This window comes from Schistocerca piceifrons, chromosome 6, assembly GCF_021461385.2.
Source record: "Schistocerca piceifrons isolate TAMUIC-IGC-003096 chromosome 6, iqSchPice1.1, whole genome shotgun sequence".
NCBI lineage: Eukaryota > Metazoa > Arthropoda > Insecta > Orthoptera > Acrididae > Schistocerca > Schistocerca piceifrons.
The window spans coordinates 187,389,841-187,405,537 of record NC_060143.1 but is presented as its reverse complement, the minus strand read 5'-3'; the positions used below and the strand labels follow the sequence as shown (position 1 = coordinate 187,405,537).

The window sequence follows — 15,697 nt, the reverse complement described above, 5'->3', positions numbered from 1 at the left end:
CAAAGGTGCGAAAACAGGGACACAAGGCACAGGAGGGTCGCCAAAGCATCCTTCTCTTCTAGCGACGAAAGATACATTTTTGTTTACAAGTTTGCAGTCGTACGCTGCTACAAAACAATAAGCAGCCCTGACGTATTTCAGAACATATCTGTCGGTTCATACCGTTTTGTTATCTTCAGGCACTTTTAAGAAATCTTCCTTGGCACATTCTTCTTCCAACTGAGGCCATTCATATCGTATGTTATGTTTATTACAGTCATTTATTTTCATTTTTTTTTTTTTTTCCTTCTGTGGAGTTTTGCACTGCTACGAAACAGTAGGAGGCCCTGACTCATTTCAGGTCACATCTGTCGATTCGTAGTGTTTCGTTATTTTCAAGGCATTCCTAGCACGTTGAAAATGCTTAAGGAAGCACGTATGTCGCAAAAGAAAGGTAGTATGAAAAGAGGGCTGGCAGGGATAGCGGCGTAAAAAGGAGAAAATGAAGGGGAGCCAACAGCACCTTTTTTTTTTTTTTTTTTTTAAACGTATATAAACTTTTATTTACAATTTTTAACAATTACATATCTTTACATGAAATTGTATATTTTCTCGTTTTCAGTTCTGATTGTTCTTTTAGTAGTCTCTTGGCTTAGTTACAACACTTTTATTCACTGAGTGTCCTTTATATAAGTTTTTCCCTTCAATGTTTATGGTTTTTTATACATAAAAAAGAAACTGCATTACTTTGATTTTTTTTATAAATTGAATTTAAATTAATTTTAAGTTTTTTTTTTTTTTTCCCCCCGTATGGTATTTGAATACACCTATTTTGGCATGTTCGCTATGTGTTTGCCAAAGGCTAAAGGAGAATATGGGCCAGAACATCTATGTGCATAAATGATGAATGGGGAAGTTATTTAGTGTACTGTGTGAGAGTGGACGCAACAGTTCCACGGAAAATTTGGGGCAGAGAAAGTCTAAAGTTAGAATTTTTGTAAATCGCAAAGGGGTATGCAACGTTTTGGCACATGATGCGCCGAACTTTATAAATGTATATAACTATATCTATACACACGGATACATCAAAGGAATAAACACAGACAAACACAAAAAAAACCTACAAAACAACAACAAAAAAAATGATTATAGAAGAGAGAGAGAGAGACAGAGAGAGAGAGAGAGAGAGAGAGAGAGAGAGAGGGGAAAAAAAAACGTACCTTGAATGGAGATGGCGAGAGTACACATTAATTACATGAAATACACTGTTTGACATTTCGCTGTTACCTTGGAACACGTCTTGTATCCTTTGCACTAAATTAAAAACTGATCATTTCCTTTTGCCTGCTTTATTTGGCTATTGGGCACTGGACACTGTATGGCTATGATTGGCACACGTCACTCTCACTTTGGCACTGCTACACGTACCCACTTTCACTCTGCGCGCATTTTCACAACACTTTCGCAATGCACCACTCTTGCCGTCGGGGCTTTGGAGGGATTGGTGGGCGAAGTCCTCAGCGACTGGGGTGTGGGTGTTGTGGGAGGGCGTCGGTCACGTCGTGTTGAAGGCGTCTCGGAAGGCGGCGTCCAGCGGGACCTGCAGGAAGTTCTGGAAGGTCTCTCGGTACTTGGAGCGTTGTTTGGCCCTCCTGTGTTCCTCCCACAGGTCCGTGAGGAACTGCGCCTTGTCGGTCTGCCGTTTCGTGACGATGGCGTGTGCCGTCATGGCGATGATCCACATTGTGGCCAGGCGTTTCGCTTTGGGGAAAGGCTTCGCGTCCGGGACAGTGACAGCTGAGACATGTATCGCCCTCTCGTCGGTTCTGTTGATGTGGGCGATCATTTTTCTCGCTGCCGCCCATATTTCCCCGCTCTCTCTGCAGCCAAAACGATGCTCGATGGTGTCGGTCTGGTTGCAGAGCTCGCAGTTTGGGGATTCCCGCATTTTTATGCGTGCCAGTTTTTCGTTTGTCGGCACTGTTTTGTGGATGATTTTATACCACGTGTCCCTGGCGTGCTCAGGAAGTGTCCGTTCCGAGACATTCTTCCAGACCTGTGGCCAGTCATGGTCTGGAAAACTCGTCTCTATTTTGGACTTTCTTGCCTTCCCCCTCAGAGCGCTGTAGATGTTCCTCGCCGTTCTTTGCTGTGGGTTGGCAACGACCGCGGTGATGTAACTCTTGTCGATTGCCATCTGTTTTATGTGCCGCAACTTGAATGGTATGTTCGTAGTGTCTACAGGAGCCTCTTCAGATTCAGGTTTATATTGGTTTATCAGGCTGGACGTTATACTGTTGTTGTTCTGGTTTGCCATTTTCATCGCACGGTGTAGAAGCAGTGCCGCGCATTTCGTCTTAACGTCAGTCAGACCAAGTCCGCCTTCGTCCCTTGACAGGAAACACGTCGCCTGGGAGACCTTGAAGATTTCCCGCCTCCACAGCAAGTAGTACGCCGCACTTCCTATCGCTCGCGCAATTTCCGTCGGAGCACATAGTATTTGCGCCATGTACCACGCTTTCGACAGGATTGTTTCGTTTACTAACTGCACTCTTTGGCTCAGCGTCAGGTTCCGGTTCGCGTGTATCCTCACGAGCCCTCTCGTTGTGTTCAAGACGCTGCGCCAGTTTTGTGCTGCCATTTTCAAAGGGCACTGCTGTAGTTCCACTCCGAGTGCCCTATGGTTGTTTGTCACTCGGTACCACTGTCTCGCTGGTCGCAGTCTGCCGTTGCCTATTGGTAGTAGCACTGTCTTCGTCGGATTCGTTTTGGCACCTGAAGCCTTTTCGAAGGATTCCATGATAGGCTGGATTATTCCTAGTTCTTCTTCGTTTTGGATGAATATGCCCATGTCGTCAGCATAGGCCGTGCATACGATGTTTGTTGCACCCATTGTGTATCCTCCGATTTCGGCTGTTAGTTTTCGTAGTAGTGAGTCGAGGGCTATTGTGAAAAGTGCCATCGATAATGGACATCCTTGCCTGACGGATCTTCCCAGTCTTATTGACTTGGAAGTCCATCCGTTTACTGTTATTTTTGAGGTGGCATTTGTAATGACGTTCTTGATTGTTCTTCCGAATTTTGGTCCGAATCCGAGGCGTGCGAGCACCCGGTGTTCCCAGGCGGTCACCCATCCAAGTACTAACCGGGCCCGATGTTGCTTAACTTCGGTGATCGGACGAGAACCGGTGTATTCAACATGGTATGGCCGTTGGCGCCCTTATACTGTAGCCGCACGACAGAAGACGCCTCTGCCTCTTCTCCCAACACACACAATCGCAGTTTTCGGTGACACATTTGACGCAGAGCACGTCCTTCCGCAACAGCTGGAGCCTCGAAGGCGGCGCCGAGTGCGCGTCCGGCGTCTCAGAGGCGTCTGCCGGACTGGCGGGCGCGCCGCGCCGCCACTTGCGTGAGACACGCGGCTGCTCGGTGCGCCGCCCGTCATTCGTTTCGCTTGGTGCGTGCGGCGTCCGACACTCGCGGGCGACGCATCTTGTTCCCGTTATCCGGCGGGGGGCTGTGCGGGGTGTAGCAGTGTCCTGCTGGAGGGCGCCCCCGGCAGCTTCCTCACCTGACACACGCCGCGCGGCTCGCGTCCAGGTATTTGCGTGATCTGTGCAGTGCATTCGCACCTCTCCCCTTCCGTCCCGACTTGTCCCGACTTTGCTCGACTGCCGCTCGCTGCCGCTCGGGTCGTGGCCCATATGACAGCACAAGCACGAGAAACATCTGCGAGACGGCCGTGGGCCTAACGGGCGTGTCCGAGACGCCGTTTGCGGCCAGTAGACCTGTGCAAAGGTGCGAAAACAGGGACACAAGGCACAGGAGGGTCGCCAAAGCATCCTTCTCTTCTAGCGACGAAAGATACATTTTTGTTTACAAGTTTGCAGTCGTACGCTGCTACAAAACAATAAGCAGCCCTGACGTATTTCAGAACATATCTGTCGGTTCATACCGTTTTGTTATCTTCAGGCACTTTTAAGAAATCTTCCTTGGCACATTCTTCTTCCAACTGAGGCCATTCATATCGTATGTTATGTTTATTACAGTCATTTATTTTCATTTTTTTTTTTTTTTTTCCTTCTGTGGAGTTTTGCACTGCTACGAAACAGTAGGTGGCCCTGACTCATTTCAGGTCACATCTGTCGATTCGTAGTGTTTCGTTATTTTCAAGGCATTCCTAGCACGTTGAAAATGCTTAAGGAAGCACGTATGTCGCAAAAGAAAGGTAGTATGAAAAGAGGGCTGGCAGGGATAGCGGCGTAAAAAGGAGAAAATGAAGGGGAGCCAACAGCACCTTTTTTTTTTTTTTTTTTAAACGTATATAAACTTTTATTTACAATTTTTAACAATTACATATCTTTACATGAAATTGTATATTTTCTCGTTTTCAGTTCTGATTGTTCTTTTAGTAGTCTCTTGGCTTAGTTACAACACTTTTATTCACTGAGTGTCCTTTATATAAGTTTTTCCCTTCAATGTTTATGGTTTTTTATACATAAAAAAGAAACTGCATTACTTTGATTTTTTTTATAAATTGAATTTAAATTAATTTTAAGTTTTTTTTTTTTTTCCCCCGTATGGTATTTGAATACACCTATTTTGGCATGTTCGCTATGTGTTTGCCAAAGGCTAAAGGAGAATATGGGCCAGAACATCTATGTGCATAAATGATGAATGGGGAAGTTATTTAGTGTACTGTGTGAGAGTGGACGCAACAGTTCCACGGAAAATTTGGGGCAGAGAAAGTCTAAAGTTAGAATTTTTGTAAATCGCAAAGGGGTATGCAACGTTTTGGCACATGATGCGCCGAACTTTATAAATGTATATAACTATATCTATACACACGGATACATCAAAGGAATAAACACAGACAAACACAAAAAAAACCTACAAAACAACAACAAAAAAAATGATTATAGAAGAGAGAGAGAGAGACAGAGAGAGAGAGAGAGAGAGAGAGAGAGAGAGAGAGAGGGGAAAAAAAAACGTACCTTGAATGGAGATGGCGAGAGTACACATTAATTACATGAAATACACTGTTTGACATTTCGCTGTTACCTTGGAACACGTCTTGTATCCTTTGCACTAAATTAAAAACTGATCATTTCCTTTTGCCTGCTTTATTTGGCTATTGGGCACTGGACACTGTATGGCTATGATTGGCACACGTCACTCTCACTTTGGCACTGCTACACGTACCCACTTTCACTCTGCGCGCATTTTCACAACACTTTCGCAATGCACCACTCTTGCCGTCGGGGCTTTGGAGGGATTGGTGGGCGAAGTCCTCAGCGACTGGGGTGTGGGTGTTGTGGGAGGGCGTCGGTCACGTCGTGTTGAAGGCGTCTCGGAAGGCGGCGTCCAGCGGGACCTGCAGGAAGTTCTGGAAGGTCTCTCGGTACTTGGAGCGTTGTTTGGCCCTCCTGTGTTCCTCCCACAGGTCCGTGAGGAACTGCGCCTTGTCGGTCTGCCGTTTCGTGACGATGGCGTGTGCCGTCATGGCGATGATCCACATTGTGGCCAGGCGTTTCGCTTTGGGGAAAGGCTTCGCGTCCGGGACAGTGACAGCTGAGACATGTATCGCCCTCTCGTCGGTTCTGTTGATGTGGGCGATCATTTTTCTCGCTGCCGCCCATATTTCCCCGCTCTCTCTGCAGCCAAAACGATGCTCGATGGTGTCGGTCTGGTTGCAGAGCTCGCAGTTTGGGGATTCCCGCATTTTTATGCGTGCCAGTTTTTCGTTTGTCGGCACTGTTTTGTGGATGATTTTATACCACGTGTCCCTGGCGTGCTCAGGAAGTGTCCGTTCCGAGACATTCTTCCAGACCTGTGGCCAGTCATGGTCTGGAAAACTCGTCTCTATTTTGGACTTTCTTGCCTTCCCCCTCAGAGCGCTGTAGATGTTCCTCGCCGTTCTTTGCTGTGGGTTGGCAACGACCGCGGTGATGTAACTCTTGTCGATTGCCATCTGTTTTATGTGCCGCAACTTGAATGGTATGTTCGTAGTGTCTACAGGAGCCTCTTCAGATTCAGGTTTATATTGGTTTATCAGGCTGGACGTTATACTGTTGTTGTTCTGGTTTGCCATTTTCATCGCACGGTGTAGAAGCAGTGCCGCGCATTTCGTCTTAACGTCAGTCAGACCAAGTCCGCCTTCGTCCCTTGACAGGAAACACGTCGCCTGGGAGACCTTGAAGATTTCCCGCCTCCACAGCAAGTAGTACGCCGCACTTCCTATCGCTCGCGCAATTTCCGTCGGAGCACATAGTATTTGCGCCATGTACCACGCTTTCGACAGGATTGTTTCGTTTACTAACTGCACTCTTTGGCTCAGCGTCAGGTTCCGGTTCGCGTGTATCCTCACGAGCCCTCTCGTTGTGTTCAAGACGCTGCGCCAGTTTTGTGCTGCCATTTTCAAAGGGCACTGCTGTAGTTCCACTCCGAGTGCCCTATGGTTGTTTGTCACTCGGTACCACTGTCTCGCTGGTCGCAGTCTGCCGTTGCCTATTGGTAGTAGCACTGTCTTCGTCGGATTCGTTTTGGCACCTGAAGCCTTTTCGAAGGATTCCATGATAGGCTGGATTATTCCTAGTTCTTCTTCGTTTTGGATGAATATGCCCATGTCGTCAGCATAGGCCGTGCATACGATGTTTGTTGCACCCATTGTGTATCCTCCGATTTCGGCTGTTAGTTTTCGTAGTAGTGGGTCGAGGGCTATTGTGAAAAGTGCCATCGATAATGGACATCCTTGCCTGACGGATCTTCCCAGTCTTATTGACTTGGAAGTCCATCCGTTTACTGTTATTTTTGAGGTGGCATTTGTAATGACGTTCTTGATTGTTCTTCCGAATTTTGGTCCGAATCCGAGGCGTGCGAGCACCCGGTGTTCCCAGGCGGTCACCCATCCAAGTACTAACCGGGCCCGATGTTGCTTAACTTCGGTGATCGGACGAGAACCGGTGTATTCAACATGGTATGGCCGTTGGCGCCCTTATACTGTAGCCGCACGACAGAAGACGCCTCTGCCTCTTCTCCCAACACACACAATCGCAGTTTTCGGTGACACATTTGACGCAGAGCACGTCCTTCCGCAACAGCTGGAGCCTCGAAGGCGGCGCCGAGTGCGCGTCCGGCGTCTCAGAGGCGTCTGCCGGACTGGCGGGCGCGCCGCGCCGCCACTTGCGTGAGACACGCGGCTGCTCGGTGCGCCGCCCGTCATTCGTTTCGCTTGGTGCGTGCGGCGCGGGCGACGCATCTTGTTCCCGTTATCCGGCGGGGGGCTGTGCGGGGTGTAGCAGTGTCCTGCTGGAGGGCGCCCCCGGCAGCTTCCTCACCTGACACACGCCGCGCGGCTCGCGTCCAGGTATTTGCGTGATCTGTGCAGTGCATTCGCACCTCTCCCCTTCCGTCCCGACTTGTCCCGACTTTGCTCGACTGCCGCTCGCTGCCGCTCGGGTCGTGGCCCATATGACAGCACAAGCACGAGAAACATCTGCGAGACGGCCGTGGGCCTAACGGGCGTGTCCGAGACGCCGTTTGCGGCCAGTAGACCTGTGCAAAGGTGCGAAAACAGGGACACAAGGCACAGGAGGGTCGCCAAAGCATCCTTCTCTTCTAGCGACGAAAGATACATTTTTGTTTACAAGTTTGCAGTCGTACGCTGCTACAAAACAATAAGCAGCCCTGACGTATTTCAGAACATATCTGTCGGTTCATACCGTTTTGTTATCTTCAGGCACTTTTAAGAAATCTTCCTTGGCACATTCTTCTTCCAACTGAGGCCATTCATATCGTATGTTATGTTTATTACAGTCATTTATTTTCATTTTTTTTTTTTTTTTCCTTCTGTGGAGTTTTGCACTGCTACGAAACAGTAGGTGGCCCTGACTCATTTCAGGTCACATCTGTCGATTCGTAGTGTTTCGTTATTTTCAAGGCATTCCTAGCACGTTGAAAATGCTTAAGGAAGCACGTATGTCGCAAAAGAAAGGTAGTATGAAAAGAGGGCTGGCAGGGATAGCGGCGTAAAAAGGAGAAAATGAAGGGGAGCCAACAGCACCTTTTTTTTTTTTTTTTTTTAAACGTATATAAACTTTTATTTACAATTTTTAACAATTACATATCTTTACATGAAATTGTATATTTTCTCGTTTTCAGTTCTGATTGTTCTTTTAGTAGTCTCTTGGCTTAGTTACAACACTTTTATTCACTGAGTGTCCTTTATATAAGTTTTTCCCTTCAATGTTTATGGTTTTTTATACATAAAAAAGAAACTGCATTACTTTGGTTTTTTTTATAAATTGAATTTAAATTAATTTTAAGTTTTTTTTTTTTTCCCCCGTATGGTATTTGAATACACCTATTTTGGCATGTTCGCTATGTGTTTGCCAAAGGCTAAAGGAGAATATGGGCCAGAACATCTATGTGCATAAATGATGAATGGGGAAGTTATTTAGTGTACTGTGTGAGAGTGGACGCAACAGTTCCACGGAAAATTTGGGGCAGAGAAAGTCTAAAGTTAGAATTTTTGTAAATCGCAAAGGGGTATGCAACGTTTTGGCACATGATGCGCCGAACTTTATAAATGTATATAACTATATCTATACACACGGATACATCAAAGGAATAAACACAGACAAACACAAAAAAAACCTACAAAACAACAACAAAAAAAATGATTATAGAATAGAGAGAGAGAGACAGAGAGAGAGAGAGAGAGAGAGAGAGAGAGAGAGAGAGAGGGGAAAAAAAAACGTACCTTGAATGGAGATGGCGAGAGTACACATTAATTACATGAAATACACTGTTTGACATTTCGCTGTTACCTTGGAACACGTCTTGTATCCTTTGCACTAAATTAAAAACTGATCATTTCCTTTTGCCTGCTTTATTTGGCTATTGGGCACTGGACACTGTATGGCTATGATTGGCACACGTCACTCTCACTTTGGCACTGCTACACGTACCCACTTTCACTCTGCGCGCATTTTCACAACACTTTCGCAATGCACCACTCTTGCCGTCGGGGCTTTGGAGGGATTGGTGGGCGAAGTCCTCAGCGACTGGGGTGTGGGTGTTGTGGGAGGGCGTCGGTCACGTCGTGTTGAAGGCGTCTCGGAAGGCGGCGTCCAGCGGGACCTGCAGGAAGTTCTGGAAGGTCTCTCGGTACTTGGAGCGTTGTTTGGCCCTCCTGTGTTCCTCCCACAGGTCCGTGAGGAACTGCGCCTTGTCGGTCTGCCGTTTCGTGACGATGGCGTGTGCCGTCATGGCGATGATCCACATTGTGGCCAGGCGTTTCGCTTTGGGGAAAGGCTTCGCGTCCGGGACAGTGACAGCTGAGACATGTATCGCCCTCTCGTCGGTTCTGTTGATGTGGGCGATCATTTTTCTCGCTGCCGCCCATATTTCCCCGCTCTCTCTGCAGCCAAAACGATGCTCGATGGTGTCGGTCTGGTTGCAGAGCTCGCAGTTTGGGGATTCCCGCATTTTTATGCGTGCCAGTTTTTCGTTTGTCGGCACTGTTTTGTGGATGATTTTATACCACGTGTCCCTGGCGTGCTCAGGAAGTGTCCGTTCCGAGACATTCTTCCAGACCTGTGGCCAGTCATGGTCTGGAAAACTCGTCTCTATTTTGGACTTTCTTGCCTTCCCCCTCAGAGCGCTGTAGATGTTCCTCGCCGTTCTTTGCTGTGGGTTGGCAACGACCGCGGTGATGTAACTCTTGTCGATTGCCATCTGTTTTATGTGCCGCAACTTGAATGGTATGTTCGTAGTGTCTACAGGAGCCTCTTCAGATTCAGGTTTATATTGGTTTATCAGGCTGGACGTTATACTGTTGTTGTTCTGGTTTGCCATTTTCATCGCACGGTGTAGAAGCAGTGCCGCGCATTTCGTCTTAACGTCAGTCAGACCAAGTCCGCCTTCGTCCCTTGACAGGAAACACGTCGCCTGGGAGACCTTGAAGATTTCCCGCCTCCACAGCAAGTAGTACGCCGCACTTCCTATCGCTCGCGCAATTTCCGTCGGAGCACATAGTATTTGCGCCATGTACCACGCTTTCGACAGGATTGTTTCGTTTACTAACTGCACTCTTTGGCTCAGCGTCAGGTTCCGGTTCGCGTGTATCCTCACGAGCCCTCTCGTTGTGTTCAAGACGCTGCGCCAGTTTTGTGCTGCCATTTTCAAAGGGCACTGCTGTAGTTCCACTCCGAGTGCCCTATGGTTGTTTGTCACTCGGTACCACTGTCTCGCTGGTCGCAGTCTGCCGTTGCCTATTGGTAGTAGCACTGTCTTCGTCGGATTCGTTTTGGCACCTGAAGCCTTTTCGAAGGATTCCATGATAGGCTGGATTATTCCTAGTTCTTCTTCGTTTTGGATGAATATGCCCATGTCGTCAGCATAGGCCGTGCATACGATGTTTGTTGCACCCATTGTGTATCCTCCGATTTCGGCTGTTAGTTTTCGTAGTAGTGGGTCGAGGGCTATTGTGAAAAGTGCCATCGATAATGGACATCCTTGCCTGACGGATCTTCCCAGTCTTATTGACTTGGAAGTCCATCCGTTTACTGTTATTTTTGAGGTGGCATTTGTAATGACGTTCTTGATTGTTCTTCCGAATTTTGGTCCGAATCCGAGGCGTGCGAGCACCCGGTGTTCCCAGGCGGTCACCCATCCAAGTACTAACCGGGCCCGATGTTGCTTAACTTCGGTGATCGGACGAGAACCGGTGTATTCAACATGGTATGGCCGTTGGCGCCCTTATACTGTAGCCGCACGACAGAAGACGCCTCTGCCTCTTCTCCCAACACACACAATCGCAGTTTTCGGTGACACATTTGACGCAGAGCACGTCCTTCCGCAACAGCTGGAGCCTCGAAGGCGGCGCCGAGTGCGCGTCCGGCGTCTCAGAGGCGTCTGCCGGACTGGCGGGCGCGCCGCGCCGCCACTTGCGTGAGACACGCGGCTGCTCGGTGCGCCGCCCGTCATTCGTTTCGCTTGGTGCGTGCGGCGCGGGCGACGCATCTTGTTCCCGTTATCCGGCGGGGGGCTGTGCGGGGTGTAGCAGTGTCCTGCTGGAGGGCGCCCCCGGCAGCTTCCTCACCTGACACACGCCGCGCGGCTCGCGTCCAGGTATTTGCGTGATCTGTGCAGTGCATTCGCACCTCTCCCCTTCCGTCCCGACTTGTCCCGACTTTGCTCGACTGCCGCTCGCTGCCGCTCGGGTCGTGGCCCATATGACAGCACAAGCACGAGAAACATCTGCGAGACGGCCGTGGGCCTAACGGGCGTGTCCGAGACGCCGTTTGCGGCCAGTAGACCTGTGCAAAGGTGCGAAAACAGGGACACAAGGCACAGGAGGGTCGCCAAAGCATCCTTCTCTTCTAGCGACGAAAGATACATTTTTGTTTACAAGTTTGCAGTCGTACGCTGCTACAAAACAATAAGCAGCCCTGACGTATTTCAGAACATATCTGTCGGTTCATACCGTTTTGTTATCTTCAGGCACTTTTAAGAAATCTTCCTTGGCACATTCTTCTTCCAACTGAGGCCATTCATATCGTATGTTATGTTTATTACAGTCATTTATTTTCATTTTTTTTTTTTTTTCCTTCTGTGGAGTTTTGCACTGCTACGAAACAGTAGGTGGCCCTGACTCATTTCAGGTCACATCTGTCGATTCGTAGTGTTTCGTTATTTTCAAGGCATTCCTAGCACGTTGAAAATGCTTAAGGAAGCACGTATGTCGCAAAAGAAAGGTAGTATGAAAAGAGGGCTGGCAGGGATAGCGGCGTAAAAAGGAGAAAATGAAGGGGAGCCAACAGCACCTTTTTTTTTTTTTTTTTTTAAACGTATATAAACTTTTATTTACAATTTTTAACAATTACATATCTTTACATGAAATTGTATATTTTCTCGTTTTCAGTTCTGATTGTTCTTTTAGTAGTCTCTTGGCTTAGTTACAACACTTTTATTCACTGAGTGTCCTTTATATAAGTTTTTCCCTTCAATGTTTATGGTTTTTTATACATAAAAAAGAAACTGCATTACTTTGGTTTTTTTTATAAATTGAATTTAAATTAATTTTAAGTTTTTTTTTTTTTCCCCCGTATGGTATTTGAATACACCTATTTTGGCATGTTCGCTATGTGTTTGCCAAAGGCTAAAGGAGAATATGGGCCAGAACATCTATGTGCATAAATGATGAATGGGGAAGTTATTTAGTGTACTGTGTGAGAGTGGACGCAACAGTTCCACGGAAAATTTGGGGCAGAGAAAGTCTAAAGTTAGAATTTTTGTAAATCGCAAAGGGGTATGCAACGTTTTGGCACATGATGCGCCGAACTTTATAAATGTATATAACTATATCTATACACACGGATACATCAAAGGAATAAACACAGACAAACACAAAAAAAACCTACAAAACAACAACAAAAAAAATGATTATAGAATAGAGAGAGAGAGACAGAGAGAGAGAGAGAGAGAGAGAGAGAGAGAGAGAGAGAGAGGGGAAAAAAAAACGTACCTTGAATGGAGATGGCGAGAGTACACATTAATTACATGAAATACACTGTTTGACATTTCGCTGTTACCTTGGAACACGTCTTGTATCCTTTGCACTAAATTAAAAACTGATCATTTCCTTTTGCCTGCTTTATTTGGCTATTGGGCACTGGACACTGTATGGCTATGATTGGCACACGTCACTCTCACTTTGGCACTGCTACACGTACCCACTTTCACTCTGCGCGCATTTTCACAACACTTTCGCAATGCACCACTCTTGCCGTCGGGGCTTTGGAGGGATTGGTGGGCGAAGTCCTCAGCGACTGGGGTGTGGGTGTTGTGGGAGGGCGTCGGTCACGTCGTGTTGAAGGCGTCTCGGAAGGCGGCGTCCAGCGGGACCTGCAGGAAGTTCTGGAAGGTCTCTCGGTACTTGGAGCGTTGTTTGGCCCTCCTGTGTTCCTCCCACAGGTCCGTGAGGAACTGCGCCTTGTCGGTCTGCCGTTTCGTGACGATGGCGTGTGCCGTCATGGCGATGATCCACATTGTGGCCAGGCGTTTCGCTTTGGGGAAAGGCTTCGCGTCCGGGACAGTGACAGCTGAGACATGTATCGCCCTCTCGTCGGTTCTGTTGATGTGGGCGATCATTTTTCTCGCTGCCGCCCATATTTCCCCGCTCTCTCTGCAGCCAAAACGATGCTCGATGGTGTCGGTCTGGTTGCAGAGCTCGCAGTTTGGGGATTCCCGCATTTTTATGCGTGCCAGTTTTTCGTTTGTCGGCACTGTTTTGTGGATGATTTTATACCACGTGTCCCTGGCGTGCTCAGGAAGTGTCCGTTCCGAGACATTCTTCCAGACCTGTGGCCAGTCATGGTCTGGAAAACTCGTCTCTATTTTGGACTTTCTTGCCTTCCCCCTCAGAGCGCTGTAGATGTTCCTCGCCGTTCTTTGCTGTGGGTTGGCAACGACCGCGGTGATGTAACTCTTGTCGATTGCCATCTGTTTTATGTGCCGCAACTTGAATGGTATGTTCGTAGTGTCTACAGGAGCCTCTTCAGATTCAGGTTTATATTGGTTTATCAGGCTGGACGTTATACTGTTGTTGTTCTGGTTTGCCATTTTCATCGCACGGTGTAGAAGCAGTGCCGCGCATTTCGTCTTAACGTCAGTCAGACCAAGTCCGCCTTCGTCCCTTGACAGGAAACACGTCGCCTGGGAGACCTTGAAGATTTCCCGCCTCCACAGCAAGTAGTACGCCGCACTTCCTATCGCTCGCGCAATTTCCGTCGGAGCACATAGTATTTGCGCCATGTACCACGCTTTCGACAGGATTGTTTCGTTTACTAACTGCACTCTTTGGCTCAGCGTCAGGTTCCGGTTCGCGTGTATCCTCACGAGCCCTCTCGTTGTGTTCAAGACGCTGCGCCAGTTTTGTGCTGCCATTTTCAAAGGGCACTGCTGTAGTTCCACTCCGAGTGCCCTATGGTTGTTTGTCACTCGGTACCACTGTCTCGCTGGTCGCAGTCTGCCGTTGCCTATTGGTAGTAGCACTGTCTTCGTCGGATTCGTTTTGGCACCTGAAGCCTTTTCGAAGGATTCCATGATAGGCTGGATTATTCCTAGTTCTTCTTCGTTTTGGATGAATATGCCCATGTCGTCAGCATAGGCCGTGCATACGATGTTTGTTGCACCCATTGTGTATCCTCCGATTTCGGCTGTTAGTTTTCGTAGTAGTGGGTCGAGGGCTATTGTGAAAAGTGCCATCGATAATGGACATCCTTGCCTGACGGATCTTCCCAGTCTTATTGACTTGGAAGTCCATCCGTTTACTGTTATTTTTGAGGTGGCATTTGTAATGACGTTCTTGATTGTTCTTCCGAATTTTGGTCCGAATCCGAGGCGTGCGAGCACCCGGTGTTCCCAGGCGGTCACCCATCCAAGTACTAACCGGGCCCGATGTTGCTTAACTTCGGTGATCGGACGAGAACCGGTGTATTCAACATGGTATGGCCGTTGGCGCCCTTATACTGTAGCCGCACGACAGAAGACGCCTCTGCCTCTTCTCCCAACACACACAATCGCAGTTTTCGGTGACACATTTGACGCAGAGCACGTCCTTCCGCAACAGCTGGAGCCTCGAAGGCGGCGCCGAGTGCGCGTCCGGCGTCTCAGAGGCGTCTGCCGGACTGGCGGGCGCGCCGCGCCGCCACTTGCGTGAGACACGCGGCTGCTCGGTGCGCCGCCCGTCATTCGTTTCGCTTGGTGCGTGCGGCGTCCGACACTCGCGGGCGACGCATCTTGTTCCCGTTATCCGGCGGGGGGCTGTGCGGGGTGTAGCAGTGTCCTGCTGGAGGGCGCCCCCGGCAGCTTCCTCACCTGACACACGCCGCGCGGCTCGCGTCCAGGTATTTGCGTGATCTGTGCAGTGCATTCGCACCTCTCCCCTTCCGTCCCGACTTGTCCCGACTTTGCTCGACTGCCGCTCGCTGCCGCTCGGGTCGTGGCCCATATGACAGCACAAGCACGAGAAACATCTGCGAGACGGCCGTGGGCCTAACGGGCGTGTCCGAGACGCCGTTTGCGGCCAGTAGACCTGTGCAAAGGTGCGAAAACAGGGACACAAGGCACAGGAGGGTCGCCAAAGCATCCTTCTCTTCTAGCGACGAAAGATACATTTTTGTTTACAAGTTTGCAGTCGTACGCTGCTACAAAACAATAAGCAGCCCTGACGTATTTCAGAACATATCTGTCGGTTCATACCGTTTTGTTATCTTCAGGCACTTTTAAGAAATCTTCCTTGGCACATTCTTCTTCCAACTGAGGCCATTCATATCGTATGTTATGTTTATTACAGTCATTTATTTTCATTTTTTTTTTTTTTTTTTCCTTCTGTGGAGTTTTGCACTGCTACGAAACAGTAGGTGGCCCTGACTCATTTCAGGTCACATCTGTCGATTCGTAGTGTTTCGTTATTTTCAAGGCATTCCTAGCACGTTGAAAATGCTTAAGGAAGCACGTATGTCGCAAAAGAAAGGTAGTATGAAAAGAGGGCTGGCAGGGATAGCGGCGTAAAAAGGAGAAAATGAAGGGGAGCCAACAGCACCTTTTTTTTTTTTTTTTTTTAAACGTATATAAACTTTTATTTACAATTTTTAACAATTACATATCTTTACATGAAATTGTATATTTTCTCGTTTTCAGTTCTGAT

The 15,697-nt window shown here is 48.2% G+C and overlaps 4 non-coding genes across 4 annotated transcripts; all 4 read right to left on the bottom strand.

Annotated features, from left to right (window-relative positions):
* Positions 1-3,075: 3,075 nt before the first annotated feature.
* LOC124804014 lies at positions 3,076-3,195 on the bottom strand. Its single transcript, XR_007017344.1, has one exon. It is a non-coding gene; the product is annotated as a 5S ribosomal RNA (ribosomal RNA).
* Positions 3,196-6,852: 3,657 nt separating this feature from the next.
* Positions 6,853-6,972, bottom strand: LOC124804010. Its single transcript, XR_007017343.1, has one exon. It is a non-coding gene; the product is annotated as a 5S ribosomal RNA (ribosomal RNA).
* Positions 6,973-10,619: 3,647 nt separating this feature from the next.
* Positions 10,620-10,739, bottom strand: LOC124803998. The gene has a single exon (XR_007017342.1). It is a non-coding gene; the product is annotated as a 5S ribosomal RNA (ribosomal RNA).
* Positions 10,740-14,387: 3,648 nt separating this feature from the next.
* LOC124803986 lies at positions 14,388-14,507 on the bottom strand. Its single transcript, XR_007017341.1, has one exon. It is a non-coding gene; the product is annotated as a 5S ribosomal RNA (ribosomal RNA).
* Between the last annotated feature and the right edge of the window lie 1,190 nt (positions 14,508-15,697).